Source organism: Pseudophryne corroboree, chromosome 6, assembly GCF_028390025.1.
Source record: "Pseudophryne corroboree isolate aPseCor3 chromosome 6, aPseCor3.hap2, whole genome shotgun sequence".
Lineage (NCBI taxonomy): Eukaryota > Metazoa > Chordata > Amphibia > Anura > Myobatrachidae > Pseudophryne > Pseudophryne corroboree.
The window spans coordinates 373,196,878-373,208,133 of NC_086449.1; the positions used below are offsets into that span (position 1 = coordinate 373,196,878).

The window sequence follows — 11,256 nt, forward strand, 5'->3', positions numbered from 1 at the left end:
GTGGGCTCATCTTGGGCGGTTGCCCGAGGGGTCTCGGCTTTACAACTTTGCCGAGCTGCTACTTGGTCAGGGGCAAACACATTTGCAAAATTCTACAAATTTGATACCCTGGCTGAGGAGGACCTGGAGTTCTCTCATTCGGTGCTGCAGAGTCATCCGCACTCTCCCGCCCGTTTGGGAGCTTTGGTATAATCCCCATGGTCCTGACGGAGTCCCCAGCATCCACTTAGGACGTCAGAGAAAATAAGAATTTACTTACCGATAATTCTATTTCTCGTAGTCCGTAGTGGATGCTGGGCGCCCATCCCAAGTGCGGATTGTCTGCAATACTTGTACATAGTTATTGTTACAAAAATCGGGTTATTATTGTTGTGAGCCATCTTTTCAGAGGCTCCTCTGTTATCATGCTGTTAACTGGGTTCAGATCACAGGTTGTACAGTGTGATTGGTGTGGCTGGTATGAGTCTTACCCGGGATTCAAAATCTTTCCTTATTGTGTACGCTCGTCCGGGCACAGTATCCTGAGGCTTGGAGGAGGGTCATAGGGGGAGGAGCCAGTGCACACCACCTAGTCCTAAAGCTTTTACTTTTGTGCCCTGTCTCCTGCAGAGCCGCTAATCCCAATGGTCCTGACGGAGTCCCCAGCATCCACTACGGACTACGAGAAATAGAATTATCGGTAAGTAAATTCTTATTTTTTTGGCCCACACCCCTTCCACATGAAGCCATGTCCCTATATTTTTGGCAAGTGGGGGCAGCTGCTATTTTGTATGTGGCCCTCGGATACTGACAGGAAACGTCAAGTGGCCCCTCAGCTGAAATAATTGCCCACCCCTGGTCTATGTCAATGATTTTAACCTTTATGTTTCGCCTCACCTTGAAGTCTAAATAAAAGCAATCTATTGTTTTATGAGAATAATAATAAAAGTTAAGTTTTATGGAAGAGTGGAAATTAATCCACTGCTCCCTGTGTGCACCAACAATACAGCCCTTTTTCCTTCTTCTGCTGGTATTCATTCTAGCTGTAGTTGGTAGCACCCCCAATACAAATGGTAATTACCAATAAGTTATAGGGGTTGTTCAGAGGAACTTTGGTTCTGAAACAATTATTTTTGGTTAACTGTGAGTGTGCAGATACACCCCCAAGACTTTCAAGATGTCCTTGGTGAGGCTCTACCCAAGATTCCTGAGGGAGCGGTGGCTGGACAGACCAGTATGACCACTGGTGAGGCTCCATGGTGGAGTGAAGTACAGATCGGCAGCCCAGATACTTCGGAGAGTCAGCATGAGGGCTTACTTCAGGTTTTGTGCAGGAATGCCGAAGCCTTTAGTCAGCACCCATCAGACTTCAGGAAGGCTGAGGGAGTCCAACACCACATCCCTACTGGAACTAATCCACCAGTTAAAGAGAGACACAGGCCACTACCACCGGCCATGTACCAACCGGTGAGAAATATGATACATGAGATGAAGGAAGCTGTTGTGATGCATGAGAGCCATAGTCAATAGGCAGCACCGTTAGTGATTGTGCAGAAAAAAGATGGTAGCCTCAGATTCTGCGTTGACTACCGAAAACTGAACGCGGTGACGCACAAAGATGCTTATCCACTGCACCGGATAGAGGAATCGTTAACAGCGCTTAAGACATCTCAGTACTTCTCAACTCTTGACCTGACGAGCCGATACTGGCAGATCCCAATGGCCCCAGAAGACAGGGACAAGACAGCGTTCACGACTCCCATGGGTCTATTCAAGTTTGATCACATGCCATTCGGGCTTTGTAATGCTCCTGCCACCTTCCAACGAGTTATGGAGCACTGTTTGGGGCACAGGAATTTCGAGATGGCCCTGTTGTATCTGGACGATGTCATCATATTCTAGAAATCCTATGACGAGCACTTGAAACATCTAGAGGAAGTCTTTGTACAATTGACCAAATGTGGTCTAAACACATCAGTCAAAGCCATCCAAGTGCCATTTTCTCAAACCAAGTGTGCAATATCTGGGCCACATAGTTAGCTCTGGAGGGGTGAAGCCTGACCCTAAGAAGATACGGGTGGTGTGGGACAGGTCTGAAAGACATCAGCAGCTTTTTCGGCTTCGTGGGATATTATCGATGCTTTAGCCAACATTTCGCCAATGTGGCCATCCCGCTTAATGAGTTACTACGAGGCAAGTCAGGACCTGAGAGGCGGAGTACTACCCTGGTCACATGAGCAGAGGAGCAACAGAATGCTTTTGAACAGTTGAAGTCGGCACTAGCGGAGGCCCCACTTCTTGCATATCCAAACTGTGAGAAACCTTTCCAGGTCTATATGGATGCCAGTCACTGGGGATTGGGAGCTGTCCTCTCCCAAATACAAGACAGACATGAGAGGGTCATAGCGTATGCCAGCAGAGGTCTAAGGAAGACCAAAAGAAACAGCAAAAACTACAGCACCTTTAAACTGGAGCTCCTTGCCCTCATCTGGGCCATCACTGAAAAGTTAAAAAATTAACAGCCACACGCTTTGTGATTGTCACAGACAATAATCCACTGGTGCACTTGTCCTCAGGCCGTCTTGGAGCGCTGGATCAGCGATGGATGGCATGTCTTGCCAATTTCAGATATACAGTGTCATACCGGAGTGACAAGTCCAATGGAAATGCCAATGCCTTGTCTTGCCTCCCAACTACTGATGTAACAGAAGAAGAAAGTGACTGGTCTGAAGATCTAAAGACCCCTGTGTTCAAGCCTCCCAGGAAGAGAAAACCGGTAGTCACCTCCGATCCTGTTACTGCCACTGCAGGCCTCACACCTGATGATGCGCCATCAGACAATCTTGAGTTTGACTGGAAGAAAGTGCAGGAAGGGAGTCCTGTATTACAAGACTTGATGGGCCTCATTTGCAGCACGAGTTGTCTTACTAAGTCCCAGAGAGCAGCTGCTGACCCCGAAATGATCAAACTGTTACACCACCAGGACCGAATCAGCCTCCGACAGGGCCTTATCATCCGCACCAGCCTTGATCCCAGTACCCACCAACCTATCTCTCAAATTGTAGTACCTAGACAGCAAGCTGATATGTTGCTTACCACCTACCACAGCCAGTCGGGACACTTCGGGACCCAGAAGATGGAGGCGGTCCTTTGGCAGAGATTCTTTTGGATTGGGATGAGATCTGATATCGATAAGTGGTGTCGTGATTGCAAGATATGCAACCTAAAAAGACCAGCTTATTCATCCCAAAAGGACCTTCTACATCCAATACCGAGCTCCTGCCCACTTGAACTAATTGCTTTAGACCATGTGAAACTTCAGCATAGCTCCGCTGGGTTCCAGTATGCCCTGACCATCACGGATCACTACAGCAAGTTCTTGGTGGTGGTACCAGCACGTGAGTTGACAGCAAAAACAACTACTGAGCTGTTCCTCAAACACTTTGTACATTCCTACGGCTAACCTGACAAAGTTCTTACCGACCAAGGCCCTGCGTTCGAGTCCCAGTTGTTCCAAGAACTCTGTTATCTCTATGGGGGTAATTCTGAGTTGATCGCAGCAGGAACTTTGTTAGCAGTTGGGCAAAACCATGTGCACTGCAGGGGAGGCAGATATAACATGTGCAGAGAGAGATAGATTTGGGTGTGGTGAGTTAAATCTGCAATCTAATTTGCAGTGTAAAAGTAAAGCAGCCAGTATTTACCCTGCACAGAAACAAAATAACCCACCCAAATCTAACTCTCTCTGCAAATGTTATTTCTCTGACGTCCTAAGTGGATGCTGGGGACTCCGTCAGGACCATGGGGAATAGCGGCTCCGCAGGAGACAGGGCACAAAAGTAAAAGCTTTAGGATCAGGTGGTGTGCACTGGCTCCTCCCCCTATGACCCTCCTCCAAGCCTCAGTTAGGTTTTTGTGCCCGGCCGAGAAGGGTGCAATCTAGGTGGCTCTCCTAAAGAGCTGCTTAGAGTAAAAGTTTTGTTAGGTTTTTTATTTTCAGTGAGTCCTGCTGGCAACAGGCTCACTGCAACGAGGGACTTAGGGGAGAAGAAGTGAACTCACCTGCGTGCAGGATGGATTGGCTTCTTAGGCTACTGGACACTAGCTCCAGAGGGACGATCACAGGTACAGCCTGGATGGGTCACCGGAGCCGCGCCGCCGACCCCCTTGCAGATGCTGAAGAGAGAAGAGGTCCAGAAATCGGCGGCTGAAGACTTCTCAGTCTTCATGAGGTAGCGCACAGCACTGCAGCTGTGCGCCATTGCTCTCAGCACACTTCACACCAACGGTCACTGAGGATGCAGGGCGCTTGGGGGGGGCGCCCTGGGCAGCAATGAAAGTACCTATGCTGGCTAAAAATACATCACATATAGCCCCTGGGGCTATATGGATGTATTTAACCCCTGCCAGGTTGTCAGAAAAACGGGAGAAGAAGCCCGCCGAAAAGGGGGCGGGGCCTATTCTCCTCAGCACACAGCGCCATTTTCCTACACAGCTCCGCTGCTAGGAAGGCTCCCAGGCTCTCCCCTGCACTGAACTACAGAAACAGGGGTAAAACAGAGAGGGGGGGCACTTATTTGGCGATATTATTATATATTAAGATGCTATAAGGGAAAACACTTATATAAGGTTGTCCCTGTATAATATAGCGTTTTGGTGTGTGCTGGCAAACTCTCCCTCTGTCTCCCCAAAGGGCTAGTGGGGTCCTGTCCTCTATCAGAGCATTCCCTGTGTGTGTGCTGTGTGTCGGTACGTGTGTGTCGACATGTATGAGGACTATGTTGGTGAGGAGGCGGAGCAATTGCCTGTAATGGTGATGTCACTCTCTAGGGAGTCGACACCGGAATGGATGGCTTATTTAGGGAATTACGTGATAATGTCAACACGCTGCAAGGTCGGTTGACGACATGAGACGGCCGGCAAACCAATTAGTACCTGTCCAGGCGTCTCAAACACCGTCAGGGGCTTTAAAACGCCCATTTACCTCAGTCGGTCGACACAGACACAGACACGGACACTGACTCCAGTGTCGACGGTGAAGAAACAAACGTATTTTCCATTTGGGCCACACGTTACATGTTAAGGGCAATGAAGGAGGTGTTACATATTTCTGATACTACAAGTACCACAAAAGAGGGTATTTTGTGGGGTGTTGAAAAACTACCTGTAGTTTTTCCTGAATCAGATAAATTAAATGAAGTGTGTGATGATGCGTGGGTTTCCCCCGATAGAAAATTATTGGCGTTATACCCTTTCCCGCCAGAAGTTAGGGCGCGTTGGGAAACACCCCTTAGGGTGGATAAGGCGCTCACACGCTTATCAAAACAAGTGGCGTTACCGTCTCCAGATACGGCCGCCCTCAAGGAGCCAGCTGATAGGAGGCTGGAAAATATCCTAAAAAGTATATACACACATACTGGTGTTATACTGCGACCAGCGATCGCCTCAGCCTGGATGTGCAGCGCTGGGGTGGCTTGGTCGGATTCCCTGACTGAAAATATTAATACCCTTGACAGGGACAGTATTTTACTGACTATAGAGCATTTAAAGGATGCATTTCTATATATGCGAGATGCACAGAGGGATATTTGCACTCTGGCATCAAGAGTAAGTGCGATGTCCATATCTGCCAGAAAATGTTTATGGACACGACAGTGGTCAGGTGATGCAGATTCCAAACGGCACATGGAAGTATTGCCGTATAAAGGGGAGGAGTTATTTGGGGTCGGTCCATCGGACCTGGTGGCCACGGCAACAGCTGGAAAATCCACCTTTTTTACCCCAAGTCACATCTCAGCAGAAAAAGACACCGTCTTTTCAGCCTCAGTCCTTTCGTCCCCATAAGGGCAAGCAGGCAAAAGGCCAGTCATATCTGCCCAGGGATAGAGGAAAGGGAAGAAGACTGCAGCAGGCAGCCCATTCCCAGGAACAGAAGCCCTCCACCGCTTTTTGCCAAGTCCTCAGCATGACGCTGGGGCCGTACAAGCGGACTCAGGTGCGGTGGGGGGTCGTCTCAAGAGTTTCAGCGCGCAGTGGGCTCACTCGCAAGTGGACCCCTGGATCCTACAAGTAGTATCCCAGGGGTACAGATTGGAAATTCGAGACGTCTCCCCCTCGCAGGTTCCTGAAGTCTGCTTTACCAACGTCTCCCTCCGACAGGGAGGCAGTATTGGAAACAATTCACAAGCTGTATTCCCAGCAGGTGATAATCAAAGTACCCCTCCTACAACAAGGAAAGGGGTATTATTCCACACTATATTGTGGTACTGAAGCCAGACGGCTCGGTGAGACATATTCTAAATCTGAAATATTTGAACACTTACATACAAAGGTTCAAATCAAGATGGAGTCACTCAGAGCAGTGATAGCGAACCAGGAAGAAGGGGACTATATGGTGTCCCTGGACATCAAGGATGCTTACCTCCATGTCCCAATTTGCCCTTCTCACCAAGGGTACCTCAGGTTCGTGGTACAAAACTGTCACTATCAGTTTCAGACGCTGCCGTTTGGATTGTCCACGGCACCCCGGGTCTTTACCAAGGTAATGGCCGAAATGATGATTCTTCTTTAAAGAAAAGGCGTCTTAATTATCCCTTACTTGGACGATCTCCTGATAAGGGCAAGGTCCAGAGAACAGTTGGAGGTCGGAGTAGCACTATCTCAAGTAGTTCTACGACAGCACGGGTGGATTCTAAATATTCCAAAATCGCAGCTGTCTCCGACGACACGTCTGCTGTTCCTAGGGATGATTCTGGACACAGTCCAGAAAAAGGTGTTTCTCCCGGAGGAGAAAGCCAGGGAGTTATCCGAGCTAGTCAGGAACCTCCTAAAACCAGGAAAAGTGTCAGTGCATCATTGCACAAGGGTCCTGGGAAAAATGGTGGCTTCTTACGAAGCGATTCCATTCGGCAGATTTCACGCAAGAACTTTTCAGTGGGATCTGCTGGAAAAATGGTCCGGATCGCATCTTCAGATGCATCAGCGGATAACCCTGTCTCCAAGGACAAGGGTGTCTCTTCTGTGGTGGCTGCAGAGTGCTCATCTACTAAAGGGCCACAGATTCGGCATTCAGGACTGGGTCCTGGTGACCACGGATGCCAGCCTGAAAGGCTGGGGAGCAGTCACACAAGGAAAAAATTTCCAGGGAGTGTGATCAAGTCTGGAGACTTCTCTCCACATAAATATACTGGAGCTAAGAGCAATTTACAATGCTCTAAGCTTAGCAAGACCTCTGCTTCAAGGTCAGCCGGTATTGATCCAGTGGGACAACATCACGGCAGTCGCCCACGTAAACAGACAGGGCGGCACAAGAAGCAGGAGGGCAATGGCAGAAACTGCAAGGATTCTTCGCTGGGCGGAAAATCATGTGATAGCACTGTCAGCAGTGTTCATTCCGTGAGTGGACAACTGGGAAGCAGACTTCCTCAGCACGACCTCCACCCGGGAGAGTGGGGACTTCATCGGGAAGTCTTCCACATGATTGTGAACCGTTGGGAAAGACCAAAGGTGGAAAAAACTGGACAGGTATTGCGCCAGGTCAAGAGACCCTCAGGCAATAGCTGTGGATGTTCTGGTAACACCGTGGGTGTACCAGTCGGTGTATGTGTTCCCTCCTCTGCTTCTCATACCTAAGGTACTGAGAATTATAAGACGTAGAGGAGTAAGAACTATACTCGTGGCTCCGGATTGGCCAAGAAGGACTTGGTACCCGGAACTTCAAGAGATGCTCACAGAGGACTCATGGCCTCTGCCGCTATGAAGGGACTTGCTTCAGCAAGTACCATGTCTGTTCCAAGACGTACCGCGGCTGCGTTTGACGGCATGGCGGTTGAACGCCGGATCCTAAGGGAAAAAGGCATTCCGGAAGAGGTCATTCCTACCCTGGTCAAAGCCAGGAAGGAGGTGACCGCACAACATTATCACCACATGTGGCGAAAATATGTTGCGTGGTGTGAGGCCAGGAAGGCCCCACGAAGAAATTTCAACTCGGTCGATTCCTGCATTTCCTGCAAACAGGAGTGTCTATGGGCCTCAAATTGGGGTCCATTAAGGTTCAAATTTCGGCCCTGTCGATTTTCTTCCAGAAAGAATTGGCTTCAGTTCCTGAAGTCCAGAAGTTTGTCAAGGGAGTACTGCATATACAACCACCTTTTGTGCCTCCAGTGGCACTGTGGGATCTCAACGTAGTTCTGGGATTCCTCAAATCACATTGGTTTAAACCGCTCAAATCTGTGGATTTGAAATATCTCACATGGAAAGTGACCATGATGTTGGCCCTGGCCTCGGACAGGCGAGTGTCAGAATTGGCGGCTTTGTCTCACAAAAGCCCATATCTGATTGTCCATTCGGACAGGGCAGAGCTGCGGACTCGTCCCCAGTTTCTCCCTAAGGTGGTGTCAGCGTTTCACCTGAACCAGCTTATTGTGGTACCTGCGGCTACTAGGGACTTGGAGGACTCCAAGTTGCTAGATGTTGTCAGGGCCCTGAAAATATAGGTTTCCAGGACGGCTGGAGTCAGGAAAACTGACTTGCTGTTATCCTGTATGCACCCAACAAACTGGGTGCTCTTGCTTCTAAGCAGACGATTGCTAGTTGGATGTGTAGTACAATTCAGCTTGCACATTCTGTGGCAGGCCTGCCACAGCCAAAATATGTAAATGCCCATTCCACAAGGAAGGTGGGCTCATCTTGGGCGGCTGCCCGAGGGGTCTCGGCTTTACAACTTTGCCGAGCTGCTACTTGGTCAGGGGCACACCCTGGCTGAGGAGGACCTGGAGTTCTCTCACTCGGTGCTGCAGAGTCATCCGCACTCTCCCGCCCGTTTGGGAGCTTTGGTATAATCCCCATGGTCCTGACGGAGTCCCCAGCATCCACTTAGAACGTCAGAGAAAATAAGAATTTACTTACCGATAATTCTATTTCTCGTAGTCCGTAGTGGATGCTGGGCGCCCATCCCAAGTGCGGATTGTCTGCAATACTTGTACATAGTTATTGTTACAAAAATCGGGTTATTATTGTTGTGAGCCATCTTTTCAGAGGCTCCGCTGTTATCATGCTGTTAACTGGGTTCAGATCACAGGTTGTACAGTGTGATTGGTGTGGCTGGTATGAGTCTTACCCGGGATTCAAAATCCTTCCTTATTGTGTACGCTCGTCCGGGCACAGTATCCTAACTGAGGCTTGGAGGAGGGTCATAGGGGGAGGAGCCAGTGCACACCACCTGATCCTAAAGCTTTTACTTTTGTGCCCTGTCTCCTGCGGAGCCGCTATTCCCCATGGTCCTGACGGAGTCCCCAGCATCCACTACGGACTACGAGAAATAGAATTATCGGTAAGTAAATTCTTATTATCTGCCCCCCTGCAGTGCACATGGTTTTGCCCAACTGCTAAAAAATTTCCTGCTGCGATCAACTTGGAATTACCCCCTATGGCTGTAAGAAACTGCGGACTACGGCCTATCACCCACAAGGGAATGGCCTATGTGAGAGAGCCAACCAGACTGTAATTGGAATGCTCCGAAGTCTCTCGGCAGAGAAACGTACTCAGTGGCCTAATCTCCTCCTTGAACTGACATACCTCTATAACAATGCGGAGCACTGCTCCACAGGATTCACTCCGTTCTACTTAATGTTCAGGAGACCAGGAAAACTCCCAAAAGACTTAGAACTAGCACCAATGGTGGATGAGCCTGACACCTTGTCGACTGACTGGGTGCAAGAACATCATCATCGGATAGAAACCGCTAGGCAACTGGATGGCCAATGGATGGAAATGGTGCATCATCGGTAAGAGAAAAACTACAATTCGGATGCCCAGAAATGCCTCTCCAGATCGGAGATAAAGTTTGGAAAAGGAAAATCACAGATTAAGCAAACTGGATGCCATGTGGGAAGATGTTCCCTATGTTATTGTCTGAGCTCCAGCTGATGGACTATATACTTACCATATCCAGAGACCTGATGGACATTTGAGTACCGTTCCTCATGACCAAGTTAACACCCCTACCACTGGGTAAGAGACCGGTACCTGCACAACACTGCATGGAGCTAAGGACAGTGAGAGAGCTCCTGGTATGAGGTAAAGGGCAGCTGCAGTGAGAGATAGCAGACAGCTAGTGGGGAAACATAGGCAGCTCACTGATCAGCTATCCAGCTTGTTACCACAGTAACTCACAGCCTTATACAGACTGAGCACCCAGTTAGAGTGATAAGGGCAAGGAAGCTGTGTAGCTTCAAAATCACAGAGACTACTGACTTGTACTAAATGTCGCAGTCTCCACGTCAGCACCAGTGTGAGGAACTGAGGCACAGGTATCAGTGAGATTCTGTCAAGTCAGTACCAGAGAGAGAGACCTACGGGGTCATTCCGAGTTGATCGCTAGCTGCCGTTGTTCGCAGTGCAGTGATCAGGCAAAAAATTGGCACTTCTGAGCATGCGTATGGTGCGCACTGCGCATGCGCAAAGTACTTTCACAAAAGCCGATGCAGTTTCACACAAGGTATAGCGATGCTTTTCAGTCGCACTGCTGATCGGTGAGTGATTGACAGGAATGGGGCGTTTCTGGGCGGTAACTGACCATTTTCCGGGAGTGTGCTGAAAAACGCAGGCGTGTCAGATAAAAATGTAGGCGTGCCTGGGGAAACGGGGGAGTGGCTGGCCGAACGCAGGGCATGTTTGTGACGTCAAAACAGGAACTAAACAGACTGAAGTGATCGCAAGGTAGGAGTAGGTCTGCAGCTACTCAGAAACTGCATGAAAATTTTTTGCTGCCGTCCTGCGATCCTTTCGTTCGCACTTCTGCTAAGCTAAGATACACTCCCAGAGGGTGACGGCTTAGTGTTTGCACTGCTGCTAAAAGCAGCTAGCGAGCGAACAACTCGGAATGAGTGCCCTATTCCAGCTAAGTGAGGCATTCCATCCTAACACTACAGTACAGCCAGCTTGTTACAGGGAGAGTAATCCTGTTTAATTTACCTCAGTAAGTCAGTACTTGTTCCCATTCACTGTGCTCACTTATACAGCTGGTGCCTGTTAGCAGTGTCTGCTGAGGAATCTGCTTCTTCCTTATCCACTGCTACAGCTTGTGCCTCTTTCTGTAACTGCTTATCTACACAGCTCAGGAACTGTATTGCTACTTATAGTACTTGTTAAAAGAACTTCTGCAACTGCTTATTCGCAGTCCAAGGAACTACATTACTTACTAACCTTAAATGCTAAGGGACTGTTCTAACTGCTTATGTTTTCTGCCTAGGGTTCAAGCAGTAAGTTCCGGTCCAA

General features: G+C 48.9%; 1 protein-coding gene across 2 annotated transcripts in view; it reads left to right on the forward strand.

Annotated features, from left to right (window-relative positions):
* LOC134932358 (uncharacterized) overlaps positions 1-11,256 on the forward strand; it is a 31,496-nt gene that overhangs the window by 17,768 nt on the left and 2,472 nt on the right. The window contains exons 1-2 of one of the 2 annotated variants that reach the window (XR_010179329.1): positions 9,379-9,990; positions 11,231-11,256. The exon at positions 11,231-11,256 is cut by the window's right edge and continues 26 nt beyond it. The gene's annotated coding sequence lies outside the window, so the exon portion shown is untranslated. Of the gene's footprint in view, positions 1-9,378; positions 9,991-11,230 lie in introns of those variants that run through there. The other variant, XR_010179328.1, reaches the window with a different exon arrangement.